Consider the following 14,102-nt stretch of genomic DNA (forward strand, 5'->3'; position numbering starts at 1 on the left):
TGATAGCCCTCTCCCAGCCCACAGGCCCATGTCTAACTCAGGCTCTGCCAGGAGTGACTTTTGCTCTGCTTCCGCGCCTCAAATTCAAGCATAGCCTATCTTGTGAAGAATGTATTTTCAACTCCAAGGTCCTTGCAGGCTTAAGAAGTTGCAAGGCAAATAATGTAAAAAGATGAAAGTGGCCGGGAGGAAGTGGACGGCGATAAGCAGAGCTTTACAGGGCTGTAAACCCTAGGCCTTGACTCGTCTCAAGGAGATCGCCTTCCCAGCTTTCTCTAGGCTCAGCCCCTCTCTGCGGGAGAGAAGCCTCCCTCACTAGGAGAAAATTCATATGCTATTACACACTGAAGTGTGAATGCCAGCCACGAGAAGGCTTAGATAGGTTCAGGCTTCTAGCAACGGACTGAACTTTGGCCAGGCTAGACACGAGGATAAAGGCTGTCAGACAGAGGGCTAGCCAACCTAGTCTGTTCTTATTAGAAACATGGCAGGTAGCTTAATATTGGTATTTAGGGGGGGGAAAAAAGATGACTCCTGTCGTCCTCTCTCTCCTGTCCTCCCCTCTCCTCCTCGTCCTCCTCCACTCTTCTCCCCTTCTGATGTCCCCCGCCCCTGTCTTCCTCACCCTCCTTGCTATTTTCTGTGGGGAACACATGCACACGATGAGTGGACACCTCCAGGGACACCAGCCACAGCGCTTTCCTCTGTTATTGTCACCAAAGGGTAACAAAAACGACCTGCACATAATGAAGCATAAAAACACATTTCCTTTCTGGGAAGGGGACAATATGAAACCATTGAAAAGGGAGAGGAGGCTGGAAGCGGGCTTCCAGCAGACCCATGTCCAAAGGACGAATGGCCAGAGGCCAGTCAGCAGCTCTATCCTCTCCTAAGAGTCAGAGATGGGCAGGAGCGGAGACTTGAACTAATGAAATGTGCTCAGAGGGACGACACTCCATGTCCTCTCTCAGAAACAGTTGGTGCCACTGCTTGGTTAGACTGACCCTCAATAAGTGACTTTACTGAGGGATACTGGGGTGATTGTGCCCACAGCAAGACTCTAGGACATGTATAGGCCTTCGCCCTTAAGTAAGGAACATTCTCCATTAAAAAGCTTCCATATGGAGATCTCCATTTTGAACTGTGTTGTCCAGATCTAGAGCAAGTGATGTATGTCCTCCAAGCACTAGGAAATACATCCACAGGATGCTTTATCTTGCCCCGGAAGGATGTAAGCCCATGATTTCATTCAAAACCACAGTGTTGGAGCTAAGGATGTGGTCCTCACTGTAGAGTGCATGTCCAGCGTGCATGACGCTCTGAGTTCGATCCGCTGCACTGCATAACCCGGGTGTTATGCTTCTAACCTCTGCTTCCAAACCAAAATCAGAAGCACAAGGTCCTCTTCAGCTGTGTCTAGAGCCTGAGGCCAACTGGGACTCTCTAAGAGCCTATCTTAAAAAGTGACAAAATAAGGGAGTTAGAGAGATGGTTCTGCGGTGAAGAGCACTTGCGGCTCTTCCGGCGGAACTGAGTTTGGTGCTCAAGTACCGATGCATGGCAGGTGGCTGGAAAGCATCTATAAGTTTAGCTCCAAAGAATCTCATACGTCTAGCATCTTCAGGCCCCATGCACATGCCAGTGAATACCCATAAGCAGACACACATGCCTACACGTCGTTAAAAATTATAAGAGAAAAATATTAATAAGCATAAGAAGCACAGTCGCTCATCTATATGTCCTAAGAGACAGTGTTTACAACCTGAGCGCTCACAGTACAGCTCAGGGAAGAGGAATCAGAGTTCAAAGCCACTAATGAAGAGTTGAGATGCACGGCTGCCGGGCAGGAAGTGTCATGGGAGAAAGAAGATGGGATGATGGGGACAGTACAGGGTGACATTAAGCAAGGCCGTGTGGGAAGAGGCAAACTACACAGCTTTTGGACCATCCCAGGGCTTCCTGAGCAGCTCAGACTGTGTGTCCTACCCACCCAGACATGAGGTGCAGATGAAAACAAAAAGGGTGAAAAAGCAACAGAAACCACATTGCCGGGTCCTTGTTGCCAACCGGTGGGCCCTGGCGACCATCCGTGTATTGAGTTACTATGTTTACACAGCAGGCAGGACATACACTGTCCGCTCTGCCTCCCCGAGAGCTGTAAGAATGGTCTCTGCTTCCTTGGATTCCTGAGCCAACCCCCCCTTCCCCCCCCTCCCCTACACACACCTTGGGGCTAGAGAGCTATGTGATCCTGGAGTTTAAGAAACCTCTAAGATTGTCCAAAGGGGGAAGGGTCATTTAGGCCAACTCAGGCCTGGTGAAGACCTTATCTAGTTCATCCCTGGGGTCTGGGCATCATCAATCTGGGAAGGATGCATGAAGACACGTTGCCTAACCTAGAAGAATGATCCTCCAGAGGAGCAAGCTGACAAGCTGAGGACAGCGGATGGCTGAACCATGACAACACTAACCACAGAACCAGGACCTGAACCACGGGAGCTGCTCACCGACACAGACACACAGCTCGGTTTTAGCTATGGGATGTACGCGCCTGCTTATAAAGTAGGTTGCATATGATGGGTTTTCTCATGTGATTCTCCCTTTCATTTAAAAAAAAAAAACTTCATTTCTAGAATAGTAAAAACATTCATCACTTCTCACCAACTGGGACAGCTAATAAATGATGACGAAAATTTGACCGTGGGTTCTTGCTTGATCTCTACCTAACTTTTTGGGATAATGTCATGGATGAGCTAGCTGCTGCTCTTCTGAACATGCTGCCTTTACTTTTCCACTTAGAACAAGAAGAGGATGGCTTCCAGGGGTGGGGGTGGGGTGGGGGGGTGGGGAGCTGTGGAGCTGGTTCATCTTCAACCCTCGGAGTGCACACTAAAAAATAAATAAATAAATAAGCTGAAGTTGGTGTGACCAAGTAAAGTTTAAATCCCAGGACTCAGGAGGTTCATGAGTTCAAGGCCAGCCTTGGATACATAAGACCCCATCTCAAACAACAACAAAATGTAAGGAGTGGTGACCCAGGCTGGAGAGGTAGAGCCAGGAGGCTCCCCAGGTTCACTGGTTGGATCAATGGCCTATCTACCCAGCTCTCAGTCGATGACATCAATTGTCTCAAGAAAAAAAAAAGGTAAATGAATAATACTTAAGGACTGATGTACAAGTTGTCCCCCTGGGCTTCAAAGACATAGGCACACATGTGTGCATATACCCCCTTCACATGTGCACCTACACACACATGCAGATCCACACACTTGAACAAGGACAGAGAGTAAGTGGTTCATTAGACTGGGCTTTCATCTTGGCGCATTCTTTTCAGAACACTTGATCTTTCTCCGGTGATAAGGATGCTTTGTAGGATGTGGTGAAGAACCAAGAGGTGGTTAGAGGGGTAGACAAGGATGGGCAATCAAGCAGAAGCACCCACTAGGTTCTCAGTCTTGGACCACAGTTGCCTTGGTAATGCCTGGTCTTCATTTGCATAGTGCCTCTGGCCAAATGTTACAGAAGGGCCGGGGTTGGTTTCTCATTTCAGTGTTGTGGACAGTTTGTCATAGGAAAGGTTGGAATGACCTGTGGCCTCGAGATGGAAATGAGGAAGCAAGAGGCACAGGGGGGTGAGAGGTCCCATCTGCAGTCACTCAGTGAGTTAGCCAGACCCTGAAGCCAAAGGAATCCAGGCCTTCTCTCGTCACCATGCCTCCCAGCAAACAGCCAGAGAAGAGGGCAGCCTTCTTCATCTTTTGGCTAAAGTTGCCAGGCAAGCAAAGAAGGATCCATATTTAGAAAAAGAATGTTCCAGGTTGCCCTAGCCCTTTCCACCACCCACTATATGAAAACCCCAGACCTCGAGGACACATTCCACCAAGGACCTAAATAGAAGCCAGGCAGGGTCCCCGCTCGCCCTGTGTGAAAAGTAAATGCTTCTCCCACTGAGAGCTGACCAGGCCAGTGGTGGACTAGCCTGGGCCAAATCAAACAGGGACACACACTGTTGACAAACTGGGTGTGTTAATGGCCTCAGCTGGGGCTGAAAGGGGACAGGTTGGAGCCCTAGGCTGCAGAGATGTATGAAGGAGCTAAGCGCTTCCCAATTGCTACCCTCTACCCCAGCCTCACCACCTTTTGCCTAAGCTCTGCTGGTCCTCTGTCTCTCTGTCTCCATCTCCGTCTGTCTGTCTGTCTGTCTGTCTGTCTGTCTCTCTCTCTCTCTCTCTCTCCCTCCCTCCCTCCCTCCCTCCTTCCCTCTCTCTCTCTCTCTCTCTCTCTCTCTCTCTCTCTCTCTCTCTCTCTCTCCCTCCCTCCCTCCCTCCCTCCTTCCCTCTCTCTCTCTCTCTCTCTCTCTCTCTCTCTCTCACACACACACACACACACACATACCACATACCACACAGGATGGGGGAACATAGACAGAGATGGGAGGCAAAGTGAAAGAAATGGGGAATTGGGGGGGCAGGGGGAGCTGTGCGTGCACTCTCTGGGCCTTCCTGCAGACAAGCTGTTTAACTCGGCAGGTGGAGAATTTTTAGCCTCTAACTGGGGTGCTCTAATCCTGTTAAATATGTACCCGCTTCAAAACTCAGCTCTTTAAAAACATACTTCCCAAAGCTTAGCCACTCCAGAGCCCTCCGCCCCCACCGGCTCCTCTTACTTGCGTGACCTGCTGAGGTCCAGCTTGAAAAGCTGGCAGGGGGGAGGCATGGGGGGGGTGTGGCGTGAGGGGGTGTCTCACTAGCAGTTTTTTTCTTTTTCTTTCTTTCTTCTTTTTTTCCCCCCACTAGGATTTGGGCTGTGATTCAGCTACCTGCAGCTGTTCCCCAGTTACCACCCACATAAAGGAATTTCTGATATTGAAACGGGTGACAAACTTCCTCCCGCCTTTCCCCAACACATTAGTTTGATTGACATCCACAGGCCAAGTGGCCAAGTTCACCCTCACTGCTTCCTCTTGGTGATGGGCTGCATTCTAAGCACCCCTGGTTGTGAGAGAGACCACGCAAGTACCACTTGGCACAGGATGTTTACAGAGCCATCTAGGGAACCAAGAAAATTAAATGTCCTTCTCTTATCACTGAATTATGAAATTCCCTTATCACCATTGTAATATATCTTCCTAATTGTGGCACAGTGTAGACTGTCATCAAGTGTGTGTGTGTGTGTGCGCGCGCATGCATATGTGTGTGTGTGTATGCGCACGCGTGGGGGGGGGGGCGCTGCTGAGACAAGGCTGAGAAGAAGTTACAAGCTGAGAATATCTCATGAAGGTGGCTCAGTGGGTAAGATACTTACTCTGTAATCATGAAGACCCGAGTCTGAATGAGTTCGAGTCCAGCACCAGGGTAAAAAGGCAGCCATGGCTGTGTTTGCCTATAACACCAGCACTGGGGGCTGCCAGGTGCCAGCTAAGTCAAAACAGCCAGTTTCTGCTTCACTGAGAGACTGTGGCTCAATGCAGTTAAGGTGAGGGGCTATGGAGGAAGATACCTGCCATCTTGCTCTGGCCTCAGTATGTACCTACCTATGCACATACATGTTCATATGCTTGTACCACACATGTAATACCCCCCCACACACACACACACATACACACACACAAAGTCCCATGGGGCCATTCAGAGCTAACGTGGGCCACCTGCCTCTCTCTGGCTGTGCTCCTGTCAGGGTGCTCCTGTGAACCAGATGGAATCTGTCCAATAGAAGACATTGGGCAAGGCCCCACAGGGCTGGGTGTAGAACTCCCAGCTTCAGATAGCTTCCTGTGTAAATGTTGGACATATGGGGTATAATCTGTCCACATGGCCCTGAAGTCACCTGGCCCACCTCCTGTCAGAAGTCCCATCTCACCCTGAGCTGCTACTTTCAGAGAGGGACATGGATGAAGACAGTAAAACCTGCCCATGAGTTGTCCCGTTTACCTTAGATACCATCCTTAAAGGTGGGCAGCCCGAAGCAACCTTCTCAGCACTCACCATGCTGGACTCACTGGACCTGGAGTACCTGGATTCTTGCCTACTTGGCAGACACTCAGCTAGAGAACAACAGAGCGGGGTGGGCGGGGGGACCCCACTAACCCCATCAACTCACCCAGAAGCCGTGTATCCTTGCTTCTGGGCAGTGGCAGGTAATGTGATCTTACCAGGCAGTGCCAAAGCCCCCTATTGGGAATTCAGCCAATCCTGGGGCTCTTCATGGGGGAAGAAAATTCCTTTCCTTGACCTCCGCAGGTGATCAGATTGAGGTCCCCACAGCTTGAAATTTGATTTGATCTTTGATCTCTGCTTGCACAGCTGCAACAGTTATTATGCGCCATAAAGCATCCTAGCTCCCTGCTTGTTCACCTGCCCTCCATCCAGAGGGCTCCGAGCCAGGTTCTCCTGAGCAGTGGCAGCATATCACTGCTCTGTTTGTCACATGGGGCACTCCCTCCAACACGGTTCTGGGTTCCCTCCTCACTCTCAATCCCAGGACTTAAGCCCAAATTCCAAGAGCAGAAACATTTTCAGGTCCTTCCAAAGGAGACCATGGGGGTTCAGTAAAAGAAATTAAAAAAAAAAAAAGTTGTGTGCTAAAGGCAGACTAGCTGACCAAGGCCAAAGTCTCAGAAGAAGAGCCCTTTGATGGAAATGGGTCCTCGCTTCTTTGCAGTGGAGAGACTGTTCTGCGGATGTGGAGATGCGGCTAAGGATAGCAACTAGCTATTGTCCCCTCACCAGGAAGGTGAGAACAGGAGGATCTGGACCTCGTGTGACATGTAACATGTCACATCAGAGTCATCTGCTTTTCAGTCCATAAAAAGGCACATGATGGGGCTAGGGAATGCATCGGTGGTCAAAAGAACTTGTCAAAAGATCCAGATTCTGTCCCCGGCAGCCACCCAGTGGCTCGTAACTATTGGTAACTCCAGTTCCAGGGGACTTGGCAGCCCTTTCTGACTCCATGGGAACCAGGCGTGCATATGGCACACATACATGCATTCAGGCAAAAACACTCATATACATACCAAAAAAAAAAAAGTGACACAAGAGGCTGGCCAGAGAGTAAAGGTGCTTGCTGCCAAACCTGAAGTCCTGAGTTCGGTCCCTGTGAGCTGTATGGTGGAAGAAGAGAAACAACTCCTAAAAGCTGTCCTCTGACCTCCACATGCACAAACGCTGTATCATGCCAACATTCATACAAGCACCCAAGATAAACACATTTGAATGTGGCTTAAAAAAATAAAACTTGAGAAAAAAACTTTAAAGTGACATGATCAGAGATGGGATTTGCTGAAAGATGGCTATATTCTGGCCATCTGGCCAGCCAGTCCCTCATGTCACTTAAAAAATGTATATGTGTGTGTGTATATATACATATATATATATGTATATATACATATGTATATATGTGTGTGTTTATTTATTGTGTATGAGTGTTTTATCTGGATGTATGTATGTGTACTACATGTGTGCCTAGTTCCCATGGAGTCAGAAAAGGGTGTCAGGTCCCCTGGACCTGGAGTTACTAAACATTGCGAGCTCCTGGCTGTTGGAAATCTAACCTGGAGCCTCTATAAGAGTCACGTGACCTGCATAGAACCAGGGAAGCCTCACAACTTCCCTGAAGAATACACTGTTCTTCATCCATCGCACACACATGTAGAGACAAACTTGGCAGCTGGATTCATTCCATACAGTGAGTGGACAGCGTTGAGATTCCCGTTTCTGCCCAAAGGCACCTGCACTCAAGCTCTTAACCAATTCCACGTTCTGTCTCTTTGTATGTTACTCCTCTTGCTCATTGGTTAGTGTGCATTTGTTTGCCTACGCTGAAGAATCATGTGATTAGGAGAGCAGCAAGCGCTCCTGTAGGCTGGTGAGGAGGCTCAGTTTGAGGAGAGCTTACCCAGCATGCCAAAGCCCTGGGCTAGAGCACCAGTACTGCATAAACTGGGTGTGGTGGTGTGACTAGCGATCTTCCCAGCACAGGAAGGATGGCGGCAGGAGAAGCTGGAGCTCATGAGCGTTGGCTACACAGCAAGCTTGATGCCAGCCTGCAATACACCAGGCCGAGGACACTGCTCAGTGGCCAAAAGCATTAGCTACTAGCTGTGTAAGTCTGACAATCTGAGAATCCACATTAGGAAACTGGATGTGGGAGCGCACTCCTGAAACCCCAGCATCCCTTTGGGAGACTGGAGAATCACCAAAAAGGAAAGCTCATAGACAAGAAAGGCCTCCACATGCAGGAAGGAGAAAACTGATTCCTGAAAACTGTCTGCTGACCTCAACATATACTCTAAATACACTGTAGCCACATGCACACATGCCTGCACATACATGCATACACACACACACACACACACACACACACACACACACACACACACACGTGCTACAATAAATATAACTTTTAAATTGAAAAGTAAAAAATACATTAGCGAAATAAGCAAAATACATCTTTACTCTGTCCAGAAACCCACCTATGCAACATCAGCCTGACAGATGTGTGGAAAGTGAGGACACTAGCAGCAAGATGGCTTCAAGGGTTTGCCATACGCTGCAGCTGTCCCTGAACTGCCAGGTCTGCACACAGTTCTTGGCCCCACAGAAGAGTCCCTTCCCATGTCTTCCAGGAGTTTCCAAGATCTCACCTCACTGGAGCTGATGGCTTCAGGAAACAGCGGGAGGCACGTAGGGCTGTGTCAGATTCTGGTGCAAGGTCAGTGCGTACTTCAAGCTCTAGAAATAAACCAACTCTGACTTTCTTGTCGGTAGCTCCCATCATGTGCCCAACCTCAACCTATGTACATCTTGGCGTCTTGAGTTCCGGGATCAGTCTTCAGAAATCATATTAAAAGGGAAGTGGAGCAGGGACGATGTCCAATGGCTAAGTCATTTGCTGCAGAAGTAAGAGGACCCTGACGAGGGTTGGGGGGTGGAGGGGTGGGTACGCTGTACCTACTATAATTACACCACACAAGCATCCCCGTAGCAATCTAGCTAGAGTATCGGGGAGCTCTGGGTTTGATTGACAGACTCTGACTCAACGAAGGTGAAAGGCTGATGGAAAATTTCTCATAACAACTTTGGGCCTCCCCATGTACGTACGTACATGTACATACACACACACACACACACACACACACACACACACACACACACACACCCATGTGAACATGCATGCACACACTTACACACACATCCAAAGAAAAAAATAAAAAGGCTGGTGTAGTATGTAGGTACTAATAACTGCAGTTATGGGGCGAGGAGACAAGTGGAACCTTGAATTGGAGGGACCTAGGTCAACACCCCCCAAAACCAAAAAGATTGGCAGTACCCAAGGAGCAATATTATATCATCTTCCTTTCATATTGACACATACAACACCCTCCCAACACACACACACACACACACACACACACACACACACACACACACGGATAATGGGATTCCTTGACTAATGGAATTATCAAACTACTTAAGACAAACAGTGGGAAACATAAATAACAAGCAAAAAAAAAGATCATCTTCCCTTTGTTCTCTTTGCGGCTGCTTTAAATTAATTTCAAAAATGGGATTTAACAATTCTTAATACTTACCTACCTAGGTCTGCTCACATGACGGTCATAATAAAGTGCCTCCCTATTTATTTTCTTGTTTGTCAGTATCACTATTTGCAGATACCCACTCTTGTACACATCGCCTCGTTTTTTTGTCCATCTCTTGCGCTACGATGGAAGGCAAGGGCAGAACCCTCTCCTAATGGATCCCAGTGCTGAGCTGCTAGCTTGGCATGCAGAAGGCGCCTAATGCCTGCCTGTCCAATGACTAATTATGAGACGGCACAGAACTGAAAGTCTCATAAGATCTCATGAACTCTTCAGGGACCATCACTTGACTTTCTCCTTCTACTTCTTTGCAACCGACTGTGGTCCTTGGCATTTAGTAGGATCTCAGTAAACACAGTGATTGAGTTGAATGTCACGAAGGAGAGCCTTCAGGGATGCCGTGTCCTACTTTGAAAAAAAAAAAGCTCTTTAGGAGAGGACAAAGGCATAGAAGATACTGTCAGGGACCCAGGATTCCAGCCTGGCAGGGCAGAGACAAAGAGTTCAATGGGCTCATTTGCATTTTGTTTTGCATAAATATGCAAGCTGAGAGGCTGAGCCCAAGTCTCCAAGGATGTCAAATGGCAACTGGCTGTGTTTCCAAATAGGATATTCAGTTCTAACACAGAGGATTCCCACCCCAATGGGGATGCTGCTGCTGCTGTTGCTGCTGCTGCTGTCCTTGTTTTGGTGAGACCCCCTGATCTCCACTAAGCCAGAGTCCCTAGAGAGAGCCTTTCCTGTTGCTGGCCCCGCACTTACTCCCTGCAGAAACCTTGGCCAGCCTGTTTAAGGTGTGGTGGACTCGAAAGAGGGCCCTGTTGACAGACTTTAAAACAAACCTCCCTTTTCACCCACAGGCTCCGCAGATGCAAAGAGCCAAGTTGGGACAGCGACATTGTCCCTGCTTGAGGCTGCTGGTGCAGGACTTTCAAAAAGACACAAGATGACACTTAAAAAACAAAACCCCACATCATGAAGCCCTGAAGCCAGCCCCAGTGCTAAGAAGCATGGGAGTTTTCTCTACCTCCCCAACCTTTCAGTTAATCCAGTTGCCCTGATTTGCATGGGATTTGCATAAACAGCACCTCGTATTCAAACAGCCCTCACTTCAAGGGCCAAGATTAAGGTTGAGGATTTGTCCCAGGCGCAGTAGTTTTGTTCAACTTCTACTGCTTAGAAGCTCGGACACCTAAAATAGCTCTTTATATACTGGTCCAAGTGAAAAGGATACATAAGAGGGATGCGGAGCCCTGGCAGGGAGGCGAGCCTATCCAACGTCCCATTCTCCCTCCTAGGAAGGAGGGGAGGTGGGACACAAAGTATTCCCAGACCACTCCCACTTCTGGAATTCTCTATAAATCCCTGCTGGGGTGCCAGGCACCTAAGGGTAGGCCTCACCAAATACCGGGATGAGGCTGCAAGTCAGATAGAGTAGGATCCAGTTAGCTTGTGGTAATGTTTGCTGAAGGGGTTTCTATGGCAGTGATGGGCATTGGTGGGTGAGGGTAGGGCAGGGGGAGGGGGAGGGGGTGGAGAAGAGATTAGACTAGGAAGGCCTATGCAGAGAGAGGAGTGTCTGTCCAGTTCATCAACTAGTCCACCATGGTTTCTGCTAGCCACTGAAGTCAGTGGCTCTATACCTTCCCTAAAGTTGCAACCCTTTAATACTGCTCCCCACAACCATAAAATTCTTTTTCTTGCCACTTCATAACTGTAATTTTGCTCCTGTTATGAATCATAATGTAAATATCTGATGTGCAGGAAATCTAATATGGGGACCCCTATGAAAGGTTTTGTTTGATTCCCAAAAGGGTTGTGACCCACAGGTTGAGAACTGTCACATTAGATACTGGCCAGTCCTTTATGGATGTATACCAGGGCATGGTTCATAGAAACAGCCTTTATAGATCCTGTCCTGACAGGAGGCTAGGCTCGAGAGAGAGAAAAAAGGGACAGATCCTAAGACCCTTGGAGCCTGGCTGGCTTCTGAAACTGCCCCTCTCCTCTCCTGTATCGAACTACCTGGTCACTTCCCAGTATCTGGGCATCGTGGTGAAGGAGGCAGGAAACCCGACCACAACGATACACTAGTAAACTCAGAATCTGGATAGAGTGCCAGTTCCAACCCTGGGAAGCTGTGGAACCTACTCCAGTATTAAACTCCCCCAGAGCCCTTAGTTGTTTCATATTCTTTATACACCGTGAATTTTTAACACAGTATGGAGGATCAAGTTATAATCCTGGTGCTCTGGAGGATTGCTGAGAGTTTGAGGACAATCTATGTGGCTCTATGTGAAAAAAAAAATCAGTTAAAGTAACATGAAATTAGGACTTTAGCTTCCTGACTCCTGGCCAGTACAGTACCTCAAGCCCGTTACCCCAATACTGGGGAAACTGAGGCAGAAGAGAGTGTGTCAGAGATAGTGAGTGTACAACAAAACACACAGAGATTTATTGTCTTCTAGAGGAGGGCCTCTCACAATCCAGGATCCTATCAGTTGACCAAGCTCCCATGGAAGGCTCTTGCCTTTCAGGATTGCTCATGAGGACAGAGCCCAAGATTAAAGCCAACGTGGCAACTCCTCCCCTTTGTGTGATCATGTGTGCTATCTTTAGCCTCATTGGTCCCACTCTTGGGTCGTCATTAGAAAACTTGCTAGGAAGTCAGCCATTACCACTCTCTAAAGCATCAGCAAGGCTGGCAAGGCTTTGGATAGACAGAGCTTCCTCTGTAGTTTATCTCTCACTCTTTATTTTTAAAGCTCGAATATGTTGAAATTGGGGATGCAGTTCAGTTGGTAATGCTTGCCTACTACATATGAAGTTTGGTCCCTAGACTTCAATAAACCAGGCACGGTGGCATATACCTATACCAAACAGAGCTTGGTCATCCTTGGCCACATAGTGAGATTTTTATCTCAAAATAAATGAATTAATTTAAAAATAAAAAAAGAGGAAGAAAAGATTGAATGTTTGCATGAGGTGATGTCAGCACTTAGTTTTCTTATAGCAGTGCCCAGTGCTCGGCAAATCTGACTTCTTCTACTACTGCAATAGAGTTCATAGGGCAAGAGAGACAGCTGGATGCTGCTGTTGGATTTGCAGCCACTAAGACCGACTCCCGGCCATGCTGCTCCCAACCCTAGTTCAGGATCCTCAGATCAATCTGCCACTAACCATAGCTCATTACCATCTCATGAAAATTCAACCCAAATGAGACAGGCCAAGCAAACCAAAGCCTTGTTCTCCCTGACCCTTGCTCAACTTCCCGAAGGCACTCCACCCACTTTTCCGCAACACGTGTAGACGGCTGCTGTCCCCCACTATACTCTGCTCCTATGTCAGTGTTATGAGTTCAAGTCACAGTTTGAGGCTGCCCAGGGGGACTGAAGCCACCCATAAAGAAACGCTTCTCTCTGTTGAAAGTGTACAGGGCCCCTTCTGCTCTGTCCCCACCACTCCCCTGACATTGTCCTACTACTGTTTCCGTGTAGTACATCTGGCCAAAGCAAACAGCATTCCGGAGCCAGCTCTCCAGCGAGCAGCTGCAGGACAAAGTTGGCTAGTTGTTTCAAGAAAACTCAGCCTTCCCCCTGCCTGCTGCCCCCCCCCCACAAGCTCCCCCGCAGAACACAAAATTCAGGTTCAACCTTCACATTAGCCCCTCACATGGAGCCTGGCACTGTTCGCAGGAAGAACTGAACCTTCCTCTCTCGGCCCTGGCCCTTGTCCGCATCATTTTTCATGTTGAGTTAGTTTCCTTCTTCCTGGAGAATATGGCGAGTGTGTGATGATAGTGAAAGCATAGATGACACGGTCTAAAGGAATAGTTGAACCGAACACTTGACATCATCCTATAGAGATGGGTCTCTGAGTTGAAAGTTTGGAAATGGCTCTTCCTATAAGCGGCCAAAGGTGACCTGTGACAATGGTTCACTACTCGCTTGACTCAGAAAACCCTACAAAATCATGCAAACCAAGAGGTTCAAATCTTCATGTTCATTTTAAGAACATGGACACCTGTTGTATTTTAAAATAGTCTCAGTTAACCTAGGGCAGGGCAGATATTAATCCCGTAAGCTACTTCCCATAGTGGGGTAAATATGTGATACCTGCCCTAATCCCATGCCATCTGCTTCTAATAATTTCTGTCAAGCTACCTCCCATCCATAATCCCAAATACTTGCTAATGTTCTTCATCTGGGCCAACTCTCCATCCCCGCATGTCATGTGCTTCTCTTCCGTCTAACCCATGGAAGCCTTTTCCTCTCCTCTCTCCTCTCGGGTCTCTCTTCTTCCCAAGATTCTCTCTGTCTCCCCATGCTGGGAAACCTTAGCCATGCCTATCTCATTTGCCCTGCCCAGGTGTGATGGCCTCTTGTTAATTAGCATCAAAAGACATCAGGCCAACAGGAGGTGGCACAGAAGAAAAAGAAAGTGAAGAAACAAAAACTGATAGCACAGGAATAAATTCAGCATAAAAGTAAATGCAGGTAAA

The 14,102-nt window shown here is 48.1% G+C and overlaps 1 long non-coding RNA gene across 1 annotated transcript in view; it reads right to left on the bottom strand.

The window, feature by feature from the left end:
* Positions 1–8,461: 8,461 nt before the first annotated feature.
* The window catches only part of LOC311579128, a 68,326-nt gene continuing 62,685 nt past the window's right edge, over positions 8,462–14,102 (bottom strand). The window contains exons 5-6 of the long non-coding RNA XR_014773063.1: positions 9,593–10,006; positions 8,462–8,892 (exon numbers count right to left, since the gene is read on the bottom strand). This is a non-coding gene — a long non-coding RNA (uncharacterized lncRNA). The remainder of the gene's footprint in view (positions 8,893–9,592; positions 10,007–14,102) is intronic.

This window comes from Acomys minous (genome assembly GCF_964271855.1).
Source record: "Acomys minous genome assembly, chromosome: 12".
Lineage (NCBI taxonomy): Eukaryota > Metazoa > Chordata > Mammalia > Rodentia > Muridae > Acomys > Acomys minous.